The sequence below is a fragment of the Oncorhynchus gorbuscha genome, linkage group LG05 (genome assembly GCF_021184085.1).
Source record: "Oncorhynchus gorbuscha isolate QuinsamMale2020 ecotype Even-year linkage group LG05, OgorEven_v1.0, whole genome shotgun sequence".
Classification (NCBI taxonomy): Eukaryota; Metazoa; Chordata; class Actinopteri; order Salmoniformes; family Salmonidae; genus Oncorhynchus; species Oncorhynchus gorbuscha.
This window is the reverse complement of record NC_060177.1, coordinates 25,643,105-25,658,249: the sequence shown is the minus strand read 5'-3', so window position 1 is coordinate 25,658,249 and position 15,145 is coordinate 25,643,105. Positions and strand designations below refer to the sequence as shown.

Here is a 15,145-nt window from a genome sequence, read left to right as displayed (position 1 = left end):
CCCTGCTGGAGGCAGGTAGGAAGAGAGCTGTGTTAGCGCCAGGAGCCCTGCTGGAGGCAGGTAGGAAGAGAGCTGTGTTAGCCCCAGGAGCCCTGCTGGAGGCAGGTAGGAAGAGAGCTGTGTTAGCCCCAGGAGCCCTGCTGGAGGCAGGTAGGAAGAGAGCTGTGTTAGCCCCAGGAGCCCTGCTGGAGGCAGGTAGGAAGAGAGCTGTGTTAGCGCCAGGAGCCCTGCTGGAGGCAGGTAGGAAGAGAGCTGTGTTAGCCCCAGGAGCCCTGCTGGAGGCAGGTAGGAAGAGAGCTGTGTTAGCCCCAGGAGCCCTGCTGGAGGCAGGTAGGAAGAGAGCTGTGTTAGCCCCAGAGCCCTGCTGGAGGCAGGTAGGAAGAGAGCTGTGTTAGCCCCAGGAGCCCTGCTGGAGGCAGGTAGGAAGAGAGCTGTGTTAGCCCCAGGAGCCCTGCTGGAGGCAGGTAGGAAGAGAGCTGTGTTAGCCCCAGGAGCCCTGCTGGAGGCAGGTAGGAAGAGAGCTGTGTTAGCGCCAGAGGCCTGGTTCTCACCTGCAATGATGCAGCCTGTTTCTCCACACAGGGACAGGACCCAACATGAGGGAACACCTGGCTTATAGAGCACAGAGGAGAAATGAGGCCAAACCTAAACCTACCACCATGCTCTCTCACTCTGTCCTACACAGAACACCTCACCTGATCTGCAAAAACCACATTGAGCCTCAGCAAAGATGCTACACAAATTAGCCTAAGCTCTGTGGCAATTTCTACATTTCCAGCAACCACAGGCGATTAACAACCTACTCCAAAGGAAACCTGCTTAAACATTGCCCTGAAGTCGTTGCCTACTGAGAGAGCCAGAGAGGAAGAGAGGGGGGGGGGGGCAAAAAAAGAGAGTAGCTACAAAGAACACTGGCACCTGACAACTGAATACTGAAAGAATTCAGTCTTTGAGCTCCCAGCCCAACGCTCACCTCTGGCTGACCTGGTGAATGTGTCCAGGCTGTGTTCAGTTCCTCTGCTGCTTCACACAGCAACACTTCACTGCCATTTGTTTATGCCTGCATTCAACAAGAAGGCCCGTTTGTCCTGTCCGGTATGAAAAAAATGGAAGGGAAAAAAAGCTGCATTTTCTTACCCCAGTATGAAATGACAGAGAGATAAACTGATACTTGGTCATTCTACCACGGGAGGATTAACTCATCATTAGATGCAGTAGAACGTCAGAGGCTGTGTTTTGTTTTCACATGCCATCTACAAATAGGCCACAGTTCTCTGCTGCTGTACGCATCATTATGAATGCTATCACACAGCCGTATGAAGCTAGGATCTGATCAGCCTTATGAAGCTAGGATCTGATCAGCCTTATGAAGCTAGGATCTGATCAGCCGTATGAAGCTAGGATCTGATCAGCCGTATGAAGCTAGGATCTGATCAGCCGATTGAAGCTAGGATCTGATCAGCCGTATGAAGCTAGGATCTGATCAGCCGTATGAAGCTAGGATCTGATCAGCCGTATGAAGCTAGGATCTGATCAGCCGTATGAAGCTAGGATCTGATCAGCCGTATGAAGCTAGGATCTGATCAGCCGTATGAAGCTAGGATCTGATCAGCCGTATGAAGCTAGGATCTGATCAGCCGTATGAAGCTAGGATCTGATCAGCCGTATGAAGCTAGGATCTGATCAGCCGCATGAAGCTAGGATCTGATCCGCCGTATGAAGCTAGGATCTGATCAGCCGCATGAAGCTAGGATCTGATCAGCCGTATGAAGCTAGGATCTGATCAGCCGCATGAAGCTAGGATCTCATCAGCCGTATGAAGCTAGGATCTGATCAGCCGCATGAAGCTAGGATCTGATCAGCCGTATGAAGCTAGGATCTGATCAGCCGTATGAAGCTAGGATCTGATCAGCCGCATGAAGCTAGGATCTGATCAGCCGCATGAAGCTAGGATCTGATCAGCCGCATGAAGCTAGGATCTGATCAGCCGTATGAAGCTAGGATCTGATCAGCCGTATGAAGCTAGGATCTGCCATTACAGAGCAGAAGCTGAAGGGAATTCAGCAGTGACCAGACGGGCTACGTGACGTCACAAAGCCAGGGTCACCAGTCTGTCACGGCCGTCTACCCTGGCGTCGGTCCCCTGAGGCCTGCCTGGGCCCCCAACCCCCCTCTAGACTAAAGCCCCAAACCCCCAGCACAGCACAGCCCTGTGCCGAGGTAAGTGAACCTGCAAATGAAAACCAAACAGTCATGGGAGTGAGGGATGATGCGTGTTGAATATGAAAAGGCCAGGAGGACACTGTCGTCTGTCACCACCACGCCAGACACCGGCCACAATACAGTGACCAGAGCGTGGCTAGCCAAAACACCCAGAAGGGGTGGGGAGAGGCAGACGGTCTGCCATTAACTTCACTAGGGTTTGTGTGTGTGTGTGTGTGTGTCCTCCTCCTCAAGCCAAACACAAACACACATAGCTCCAGTACTGGGTGCTACTGTGTGGGAGTCTGCATCTCTCTAATCAATTTATTATGAGGCTCCGAGGTCCTTGTGTTTGTTCATTTAACACAGGGAAAATGAGCAAGTAGCATTTGTTTTAGGTATAGTGAGACAGAGAGAGAGAGAGAGAGAGAGAGACAGAGAGAGAGAGAGAGAGAGAGAGAGAGAGAGAGAGAGAGAGAGAGACACAGAGAGAGAGAGAGAGACACAGAGAGAGAGACAGAGTGACACAGAGTGACAGAGAGAGAGAGAGAGAGAGACAGAGAGAGAGTGACAAAGAGAGAGAGAGACAGAGAGAGAGTGACAAAGACAGAGAGAGAGAGAGAGAGAGAGAGAGAGAGAGAGAGAGAGAGAGAGAGAGAGAGAGAGAGAGAGAGAGAGAGAGAGAGAGAGAGAGAGAGAGAGAGAGAGAGAGAGAGAGAGAGAGAGAGAGAGAGAGAGAGAGAGAGAGAGATGGAGCGAGGGATGGTGGGGAGGAGAAGTGGAGTGGGGACACATACAGGACAGACGCCCTTCATATGACAGTGGATGTGTAATAATGTGGCTTTGAGGAAGTGTTGATTTAATTGCAGCCCAGTGCAATGCTTAATACAGTCTGTAGGACACCTGGCATAAACAGGTTCCACCCAGGAGAGAGGGGGGAGGACAGGGGCAATTAAACCCCCCCAGCCAATCAGATGGCTCTCTTGACATCTCCTGTTTGACATCTAAATGCTCATTTGATGAGAGGAGACAGACACAGACAGCGTATTTCTCCTTTTTAATTATAATGTCTGCAAGAGGACAATGTGATATAAACAATCATCAATTCCAGCACCATACGTGGAAGCCTTAGCATAATGTAGGTCCCACCCTAAATAATGATATTACTGTGTGTCTCCTTATACCACTATCCCCATAGCTATTACCATTACTGACAAAACAACATCACATAAAATAACAAAACCCTGAAGAAAAACTGATCATGTTGCCTCATTGTGTATAAATATAGTATATCTCATCATAAATGAATAACAAGGTGGCAGAGAAAATGTATAATGCAACAACAGCATTATGAACAAGTCTATGTAAAAATGTCATTTGAAACTAAAATGGAATCATTTCCTCTCCTCTGTGGTTGTGTTAATAGAGACCTCTAAAAAGGCACCAAAATGGCTGCAGCACTCGGGACAGATCTGATGTCTGAACACACATTCAGAGAGGGGGGCAGACATTGGCCTTGACATTTTCACACACACAGACACACACAGACACACACACACACAGACACACACACACACAGACACACACACACACAGTACAGCGCTAACCCAACACAGTCGCTAAATAGCTGACGTTCCAACTGAACACAATGCTATAGCATTACCTTTATGCTCATGAAATACAAGCAGGGCCATTGCATTGAAATGACTTTAATGATCAATTTAAATATGCAGCACATATGCTGAATGTCTCTAGATATTAAAACAATTATTTCATGACAATAGCTGTAAATGCTTCCTTGCTTACATTCACTGAATGTTTCTACTTGCATCAAAATAACACAACACATATTTATATTAGGAACCTGTGCAATGTCTCTCACAATGAGCAGGCTAATATAATGACTGACAGAACAGGAAAATAAAAAGTACCACAGTCAACTAATGCTTAGAAGTATCAGCTACATGCATTTCAAGCACCAGTGTGCACTGTGACACAATAAAAAATATATCAAAAATATATCATTTATATTTTACTCGTTAGCGCTCGCTAAACTAGAAAACAAAAATTGTACTAAATAATAAGCTGGTCTGAGAATGCTAGAGGAAAAAAGGTAGTTAGCAACGTGTGAGCGTGAACGCGGTGAAAGCCCGGTGGACGGCTGCCATCAGAGGGCTAGGGAGGCTGCAGCACTTAGAGGCCATTTTATTGCTTTGCTGTGGTCAAGTGAGGTGCACCGAGCTCAATTCCACCGCAACAATGGCAAAGAGGGCCGCAGAGACAAAGGGGGCTATCCCCACTTCTTAACCCCTTCACTGCTGCCCGACGGCCCCCTGAACAGGGGGATAACAACAACAGACCACCTCCCAGGAACCCGGAGAGAATGGCAATATTACATAAATACTACACTGGCCACAATGGCTGTCAAATGCATGCATACACACACACACTGAGTCTCATCACGTGCAGAGCGTACTCTAAGCCCAGGAGGTGAGATGCTAGGGATGTGAATAGCTCGGGAGCAGTCGTCGTTTCCTGAGCGCCAGACAAAAATAGTAGATGCTAGAGTCCCATCAGGCCTACCGTTGAGAGCAGGCCTCACACTCCAGGAGACTGGAGGTTAGGGAGCATAGCTGCTACCACCTCTCTCTCTCTCTCTCTCTCCATCCGTTGCTCTCCGTCCGTTCTCTATTTCTCTATCCGTCTCTCTCTCTCTCTCTCTCTCTGCCCCATGGGGGATCTGGACAGGCTGCCACATTTGCAAGTGAATCACGCTTTTTGTTAGAGTTTTTTTTTTACACAGAAAAAGAGAAAGAGGGTGAGTGAAGGAGAGGGGGGAACCTCCAATCCCTACTTTCTTTTGTTCTCTCTCTAATCCTGAGGAGGATAAGCTGTGAGGTACACAGAGAGGAAGTGCAATGGGCCTGCTGGGGTCCAACACATCCCCACGACGCATTCCTGAAGCCCAACCTAACCTAGACCCGGCCCAGCCATGAGACTGAGACTGGGACTTGGATAGCCCCACACGGCCACCACTATTATAGAACTGAATCATAGTACTAACTGACTGTAAACACACGGCACTGCTAGCCTCTCAAATTAATGCTTCCTCCACCAGAAAATAAAAAGAATATCCAGCAGAAATTAATATTGAATAAAAAACCTGTATTTGCTTAAAGAAATCCTACTGACATCTCAAATATAGAATCATAAACAAAACAAGACCGTACATGGATAATATCTTGGATGGATAACACCACCTGAAAAAATACACTAACACCTTTAGGCAAATATATCTGGAACCTTCAAATTGTTTTCATGTGAGTTAGACATGTGGAGCTAAGGGAGCAGTGTAATGGAGGCAGGGAGGGACTGTCTGACTGTCACTGGCTCTTTCTGTGTCCTCACTCCCTCCCTGGCCGGCCCACTGACCGACAAACAGAGGCCATCGCTGCAGCTGACAGGCTTGCATGCTCATACACACACACACACGCACGCACGCACGCACGCACGCACACACACACACACACACACACACACACACACACACACACACACACACACACACACACTACCTAATAATACACACACACACGCAGCCAAAGCAAATCCTGTTGCATCCTTGAGCTAACTAGCCATAAAACAGTGAGGTCAAAATAACATCTGCTGCGGATGGACGTATGAACAGGATCACCTGACAGAACGACAGAAAAAAGAATATTCCTACTGGAACCATTTACCATAATGTTAATGAATTAATAATTATAATACTCTTTATTTAAGTTGATGGAAAATCGTATTTATGCCTTTGTGTATGCTGTAAAAAAAAAAAATTGTTGTGAAATATTAAAATTATCAAATGAGCGTAGTCACATTAGAAATAATAATATTGTATTAATGTTGCTTGTCTCTTAAAAAAATATGACAGAATTATGCAATTAATCCAAAAATATGTATTGATCAAATGTCATAACACATGGCCTTTCTGGAACCCGGTGCACATAGCACAGCACACATGACACACACACACACACACACACACACACTTCTTCACTGGGGAGTCTCACTCCGTGAATTTGTAACAGCAGCGTTTCAGTTACATAATACACATTTGACTAGCACTGACAATAACATATTACTGATAGACACGGCGTAACTAACACAACAATATGTGGACAGGCATCACTGCATTGAGCACAAGTATACGCAGAGGAAGAGGAAGAAGACGACAAAGAAAGAGAGGAGGATGAAAAGAGCGTGAGCGTGTCATCAGAGTCACAGGCCAGAAGGCTCCATGCATTGTTCCATGGTTCAGTGTGGGGAGAGAAAGGCCACCTCTGTCTGTGTGTCCACCATGTTTTATGCATTCTGTCCTTTGTGATGATAAGTGTCGAGGGTGGAATGCTGGTCTCCGGGGTCCAGGAGAGGAGTGGGCTGGGCTGGGCCTGGCCGGGTGTGTGGGGGTGGGGGTACTGCGGAGATCAATTGGGCAGCCCCTGGAGTGCTCCCTGTCGCCCGGGTACGTAGCTACGTAGGCTACATGCACACGCTGCACAGCCCGCCTGCACAGCGGGGAGATACAGCCAGCCGCTGCTGTCCTGAATATGAGACACGGCCTTAGCTACTATGTTACTGCTGTCCTGGCCTCCACTAGCTGCTAATCGGCTATGCTACTGCTGTCCTAGCCTCCACTAGCTGCTAACTTGCTATGCTACTGCTGTTCTTGCCTCCGCTAACTGGCTATGCTACTGCCGTCCTAGCCTCCACTAGCTACTAACCTGCTATGCTACTGCTGTTCTCACCTCCACTAACCGGCTATGCTACTGCTGTCCAAGCCTCCGTTGCCGCTAACCTGTTATGCTACTACTTCTCCGGCACTCGTCTGCATCACATCACACAGCACTCGTGCACCAGTCCCTGCCAAAATACAACATCCTAGCAGCATGCCTTAACACTGCTTTACAACCATCACACACATCACTACACACTGATGGGGGAAATGACAGCAGCTACCAGTGCTTCTGTTTGTCAGTGTGTGTTTTTGTAATAAAAATGTAATAATCAGAAATGATTTCTACAAATCATATCCCTAACATTAACGTTAGAGTGTACAATAGCAACGGTATTTTCTAATGATTAGATGGCTAATTATGCTGATTGAGAAGAGTGTCTCATTTTAAAACATACACACACATACTTCCACACGTGTACGGCATAAAACATCTGTATTTGTTTTCAGAAAAGTATAAATCGCTCTCAATAACCATGTTTGCATTTGGATGCAAATCTGAGTGTAGCGTAATGCATTCTAATAGGAGCACCAGGTGTAACTCTCAATCCGCGCGTACCAGCCAGTATTTTTACGTAGTGCTATATAAATGACAACGAGGCCGGGTGGCCAACGTGGAAGGCCATCTATAGCTGCTTAAACATGGAAAATATAGTGAAATAGCGTATAGGAATTCTTACCTATAAATCCGTATCTAAACCTCTTCTCTCTCTAGCACATTAATCAGGTGAAGTGTGGGTTTTTTGGTTCCTCTCGTTATCAAATTCAGACATATTACCAAACAAAACACGTCTGCTTTGTTTTTGTATTTTGAAGATATGTCAGCGATAATACCAAACAGCTCATGTGGTGTATATACACAGACAGCAGTAATATTCACAAGGGGGTCGTCGGCATTTTATAAGGATTACTCTGAAATTCTCTCAAATTGACGACATGACATTGCACACCTCCACCTAAAAAGGAATAACGACAGAAAAAGAGAGCAGACACACACATACAGTACACACTCCTTCCCAGGTGTAAATCTACCCCACAATGATTTACAGAATGTTAACACAATAACATATTGTGAAACAGCAAAGCTCGGAAATTCCTGCCAAACTTTACTTCAAGAAGATAAAAGAACGACAGCAAGAACAAGAGCTCAAAAAGAGGACAGGGAACAGGGAGGGAAATGGACTGAAAATCGGTTCGCTGCTGGCATAGAGGAGATCTCGTGGCGTTTCAGGGCTGCTGGGAGCAGAAACCAGGTAGAGCACGCACACACACACACACACACACACACACACACACACACACACACACACACACACACACACACACACACACACACACACACACACACACACACACACACACACACACACACACACACACACACACACACACACACACACACACACACGCACACACGCACACACACACACACCTAAGAATCACTGTCATCTCCTGGCCCCCACCCCATGTCCCACCCCCAGTCCGCTCCTTAATGACACGGCTGACACGTATGCCACTGGCCTGGGCTACGGGACAACTGGAAGAACAGGTCCTGGCTGTACAAGCTTGCATATTCAAAACCGTAATCTGTAATCTGAGCCACTGCTCCTGCTGAACTCATTTACACACAGCCCTACAGCAAATGGAGGGGGGAGACGCCTCTTTCTCTCTCCAGTGCTATCAATGGAAAACTAATCTACACAAACATATTCATATTTATACTATCCTCACCCTTACAGCAGTTCAACCAAGTGTAAAAGGAATTTCTCATAAATACAATCACAAAACAAAATCTAAGATTGTGATACATAAACAAAAATAATCTGAAATATGTAACTGGTTTAAATGAATGTAATAATAATACCAAAAATGTTATTATTAATAATAATAATAATAATAGTTAATTGCTATAATTAATAATAAATCATTAGTGATGTAAATTATTTAAATATCAATGTATCGGGCATCATCGCTGGTAAAAAAAAATATTTTGGGGATGAATAAATACGCCTTTTTGGATTTGATTAGGCAACGTGACCAACGGTTGGTGAATATATTGTGATAGTTCATGCGTTGGCTGCCCCTTAGCGGCCTGGCGCTGGCCCAAAGAGGGCTCTCTCTGACTAAGGACATGGCAAAGAGCTTCCCTAGGGGTGCTGCCAGCCCCCAAGAGCAAGGGAGAGAGGGAGGGAATGAGAGAAAGAGAGAGAGGGAGGAGGAAGGGGGCAGTAGAAGACCAGGGTAACTGTCTCTCTGCCTCACGTTACCCTGTAACCAAGGCACCACTCAGCTCTTTATTTCATCACTACTAAACCCCTTATTTCATTTCCCCTCCAATCACATGCCCAAATAGGACCTGCACACGCAGTCTCAGACACACCAGTAATCAACTATGCTCATGGAACCGGACATAGGGAGATAACGTAGGTAGTATCACAGGATAGACGAATAGGGCGTCATCTACAGACTATCACTGAAACAGGAACCTCAATCAAATACCTAACGTCACCAGACTACTGACTATTCACTGCTTATGATATTATAAACAAAGATCACAATAAAGAACAACATAACTGTGATATGAATGTCCTTACTCCTAGTATATTACTACTTGTAATAACAGTAATAACGTGGATCATAAACATCATACGAATAATGATGATAATTACAATTATGGAACATTTCACATTTTATCAACAGCATCAGTTAACTGTCCATATCATAATTCCCGTCAGAATACATACCCTATCCTACACATAGAGTGATAGAACATTCTGCCAGATGTGCTGGCATTCATATACTGCAGGCTACGCGTTCTGTCCCATTATGTGTATCCTATGGGTTAACACCGTTATCTAACATTACATGGTGATAGTGAATAGTAAAGTACAACATTTAACTATGGGTAAAGACAAACTGCAAGTGTAGAAATGTACACCAAATATATGTTTATGTAAATATATCTATAAAATAAATATTGTTCTATGTCAATATAAATAAACTGTGTGACTCACAATGAACGACCTTAAAACAAAATATAGTCTTGAGATAAAATGCAATAAAGTCCTTGTAAATAAATGTAATAAAAATATATATGCAAATTGAGGATCATGCTTTAAGTCCCTCTCCTTCCGTCTGTCAAGGATTAACGAAACGTAATGCTTTACAGAAACACAACCCTGGTCATTACTAATGAATTGGAAATCAAAGTTGAGTATTTACAATGATTTTCAGTGTGCTGTAGCTATCTATGCTAAAAACATAGTTCCTTGTGACATCTACCCAACCCACGGTCCCCTTATTAAGCAGAATACACAGCATGGTCAGACTGATACAGTGGTTTAGCAAATGCACATACGACACCTAACCATAATGTCTGCTATGTGATTCCAACAGAGTACAACACAAGTAAATCAAGAACCATCTTAAACCCCCATTAAACCATACCTGAGCTGGTAAATGCAGCTGACATAAATATTATACATTGGATAATTACTTTTCAAAAATATCAAAACGCATCAAAATCCTCCTAATCTGTAGTACACATATTGTAGTTGCTTTTCAAATGTTTCTACCAAAGGTTTTGATATCAAATCCAGGAGTCTTCTAAGAGCAAGTGAGATGACACCGAGTACCGTTGCTATTTGTTTTGTAAAGGAGGAGGACAGAGAGATCGAGAGAGGAGGGAGATGGGTGAGGGAAAGAGAGATGGCGAGAGGAGAGGGAGTCCTGGCACAGCACATGTACTATGCTATATTTCCTTTCCTATGTCACGCCTGTAATTATTGCCCAACCTACGTCTACGGAGCAGAGATTCAGGAAAACAGACTTACAGGCCCAAAATCTACTGCTCCAAGTATCCCCCCCTGAAATACATAAATAATAATATAAGAAAAAAATAAAGAGGTATTATATCTTCACTTGAAGTAAAAAAAAAAAAATGTCTCCACTGCGCCTGCTAGAATATTTGTTTTCCCTCTCTCCCACTAGTATCCTCTGAGTCCTGGATATACTGCTGGTCTGAGTTATCTATGCGGGAGCTACTGGTCCCTCTAGTTGGGGCAAGTCTGAAAGGTGTTAGGATCTGTTTTCCTGCACTCTTCCCTGATTTCTTCTCCATGGCCCATGGCTATCTGACCCCTTCTAATCCCTCTCCTCCTACCCCCTCCCTCGCTTCCTCTCCTTCTCTTTCTGTCTTTCCCCTACTCTCTGTCTGAGTCTCCAAACCCCATTATAATACTTTTCTTCATCCTACTAGAAACCCATAGAAACATTTGTATAGTGTTTCTCTCCTGTTTACCAAACTAGACTCATGCTTTTTTAAAATCTTGCACTTGCTGACCCCCACAATCTCAGTGTTATGCTTCGTGTGACCCCTCAATACCTCCCCCCCCCCACCCCCTCCTTTCCCCCAGTCTCACTCTCCCACTGCCTTCCCTCGTTGTTTGTGTATGGTTTTTCCTTCTTATCTCTCTTGCACTCACTCGGTGACCCCTGCTCCCCTGTTTCTTGCCGTCTGACCCCCAGCCTTTCAACCTCCCCCTCTTTCTCCCCCAAACCAGCACATCCCTGCCTTGCCTTAGCTTGCAAAACGCTTTTCTTTTCCATCCCTCTGTCGCGAAAACTCTTCGGGCTGGCTCATTCTTTCACTCTTTCTTCGAGAGTCCTCCATTTCGTCCATGTGTTCTATGTTTTCTGTACTTTTTGGGCATCTTGGAGCTGCATTCTGGGTCTTAAACGTCGGGAGGTCAATAGCATTTCCGCTTTTGACTGTCTATCCGTCCGTCTCCTGGAAGGACTAGTTATATTCTCACTCAAACCTAAACTGTCCCAGCGTCGTGTTACTAGTCGATCTATTGCTTATCAATTCAAATCTGGCCTATGTTTAGATATTTCTTGCAAAATTCTCAAGTAATATTTTTTCCAAACAATCCGTCGTGTATGATTAATCTATTTCTTCTGACAGTAATGCATCCAAAGTTGATTTAGTCTCGTGTCTGGTTGTTTTAGGAAAGAAATCGTTAGGTTTCCTTTAGAAATCAGTAATAAGGTGGTTATTATTACGCAGGGAAGCATGTTAGGTGATATAATAACGTCATACAATAGCTTTTGAGTTTTCATTTATAATGTTTACTTTTTGTAGGCCTATCTAGTATAATGTTTGTTATTTGTTATGAAGGTAAGCTATATCCAGTGGGAAGGAAATGTTATATTATTGCTCTTACTTATTCCATAAAAATCCATACGAGCTGTCATCTGTCTCGTCGGACAGCCAACCTATTCTGTAAATCCCTTTCTCTGCTCGCATCAGCATTATATTCGCTCCATGCAACCCGCAGCTCAACTCTCTGCTTCGGCTATGGGCTCCCCCCGTACCCGAGGTCTTACTGATCGGCTCTTGTCATGAAACACACTAGACTTACAAAACACACACACATAGGCCTACCGATCGATTTGCATGTGACTCCGTCAGGGAATCAGCAAGAATCGACTTTAACATCGCTTCAAAGAAGCAAACAGGAATGAAAAATAAAAGAAAATGATGGACAAAGTGGGGGGAGAGAAAAGTAGAGGAACTGAGATGTAAAGCGGGGCGGAGGGAAATACACATGTAAGAAACGAATCGGAAAGTGATAATGTTGCTTAATATAAAGGATTTTATCAACCCGTGATGGTGCTGAAAACAGCGGACCGATCAAGTGGTATATCTGTCAAAATAAGAATGCGGACGGTGTTTCTCTTTCGCGGGACATACACGGACTCACAAGCTGGACTAATGTGCTCCTTTCCTGGCTTCGCTCATGTGCAGCTCCCGCTACCCTCCGTAGGCTGAATGTAACCCTTTCACATCGTTATCGTCCTCAAAATGTGTTTCTTGACACCAATAACACTTCTCTGTCTTTCCTGATTCCATCGAAAAGCACAAATGTGTTTTTAAATTCATGTTTTTTGTGGTCTACTTCTTGGAGAGGAATCGCTGTCTTGACCATTTCTTTTCTTCCAGTCATGAGGAGAACGAGGACGAACGCAGATGTAAACACAGGTAATGATAACGAATAAAACCAAGAATAAACAAAACTACTTGCATGAATATAACTTGTGATCGCCTGTCATTTCTCAGAATGTGAGAATAGTGAAGATCGGTGCGTATCTGGATAATAGGAGAAACCTTCGGTTAGCCCACTACTAAAAGTGAAAAGAATCGAATCGTAGAAACATCGAGAGAGGAAAAGAGAGAAACGGCAAAGTTGTAACTTACAATTTTTCGCTGCCGCTTTGTGATCCTTGCTTTTTAATCCAGTATTGAGACGATTCGGCTAAAGATCCCATCAAGGCAGTCCCTTTTGGTCAGTTCGCGTTTAGGATGGCAAAAGAAAGATCATTGTTGTTGCGGAGTGTAAAAAAAACGAAGTATTAGTTGTATAGGGCAATATAAAAATAATTTGGATGCAAAGCAGGCGATGAGTCTTGTGTTAGAGGGAGCGAGGAAGAGGTGAAAGTGAGATCTGATGATTGAAAAGAAAAAAACTCTTTGGATCTTTATTCCTGCTAATTAGTTTCCTGCAAAAAATGGCTGTGATTAATTCAGTGCGCATGTGCTTCATTACACAGGCACGACGGGAAGGGCTAATTAGCCACCTTCTGGATCAATAAGATTCAGCAAAGGAGAGAGCTAGGGAGAGAGAGAGGGAGGGAGGGAGAAAGAGGAGGGAGGGAGGGATGGATGGATAGATGGAAGAAGAAAAGAGGAAAGTAATGATCAGGAATTGAAAATATGGAATTAAGTACAGCGGAAAGTAAGAGTTTGATTAGAAGGAAGACAGTGAAAGTTAATGCTGGAATAGACGCCACAGCCGCAGCAAAACACGCAATACCCCGCGCTTCGCTGCATTTTGTCCGTTCTTTTTAGTTTTTTAAAACTTTAGGCTATATCGCATTTATATTTCTTATTATTAACATATTTATATTAAAATACAGTAAAGGCCTATATTCATTATTACATTTTCCTATATTGTCACTTGTGTTAGTAGTGAGACTAGATGCAATCTGAGACAGCAGTGCTGACTGCTGGAGTTTGAGATACTTTTTAAATGTATTTATACAACTTATAGACACGAGTCAATATTTTTATGATAGGCTGAAGTTGGACAGTACGGGAAATCAAGCAACCAAGACATAAAGCATTGTGCATAAGGAAACTTTGACAAGATAGGCACATATTTGCTATAGACAACTAAATAGCTTGTTATTTAATTTTGTTTTGTAAATTAATGCCTAGTCTCATGATGATATATGTCTAACGTGTGGGATAAGACAGCATGCCACTTAAACAAGAATGCATATTGTAAGCGACTGAATAACACCTATGACAAAACTAATGAACCATTTATTTACATATTTGCAAACGTAATACGCTATTTAAACATGATCCGTGTATTTTAAGCACAAAACGTGACGCAATGGCTCTCTTTGAATGCCTTAGAGATGCAAAAGCTTGTAACACTACTTCTAATGATGTGCAAAGTTTAAAAAGGCTTATTCCACACTATCAAGTCTAGGGATCACTACTTGTATATGTCTACACATATATCATTTGAGCTAAGATGCACCTGATAAGTCTGCCTTAGCCTCACTGTGAGTCAGACCGATACGTTCTGTAACTAGTTTCATGCATGTGTAATAACCGACTTCTGGATACAAACATAACTCCGTTTCGTGAGAATGTGGAATCATTCAATGAAAAACGGAGATTTGTCTCGATTAAATATGCTTTGTCTCAGGATAGTAGTGAGAGGGAGATAGTGAGATGAGAGACCAGGGTAGTAGTGAGAGTGAGATAGGGAGATGAGAGACCTGAGGGGATTGGAGACTATAAAGTCTACTGTCAGTGTAAAACAATAGTTTACAAATAACACTTGAAAACACCATTGTAATACAAAACTACATCAATTTGGCGATATGTTACAATACCTCGACAGCATATCGGCGATGTATTTAAAATAGTTACAGAATTGAAGTTGTGAAAAGCATAGACTCCAACTTCCTGTGTGTGTATATGGTATGGATATGGCCCACCTCCAGTCCACTAGTTTTGAGTAGCTAGCCTCTGTGTGTGATATTGGCCACGAAGCTAACGCATTGAATTCTGCATTT

General features: G+C 43.9%; 1 pseudogene; it reads right to left on the bottom strand.

Annotated features, from left to right (window-relative positions):
• Window positions 1–13,638, bottom strand: part of LOC124034856 — an 82,165-nt pseudogene extending 68,527 nt beyond the window's left edge.
• Between the last annotated feature and the right edge of the window lie 1,507 nt (window positions 13,639–15,145).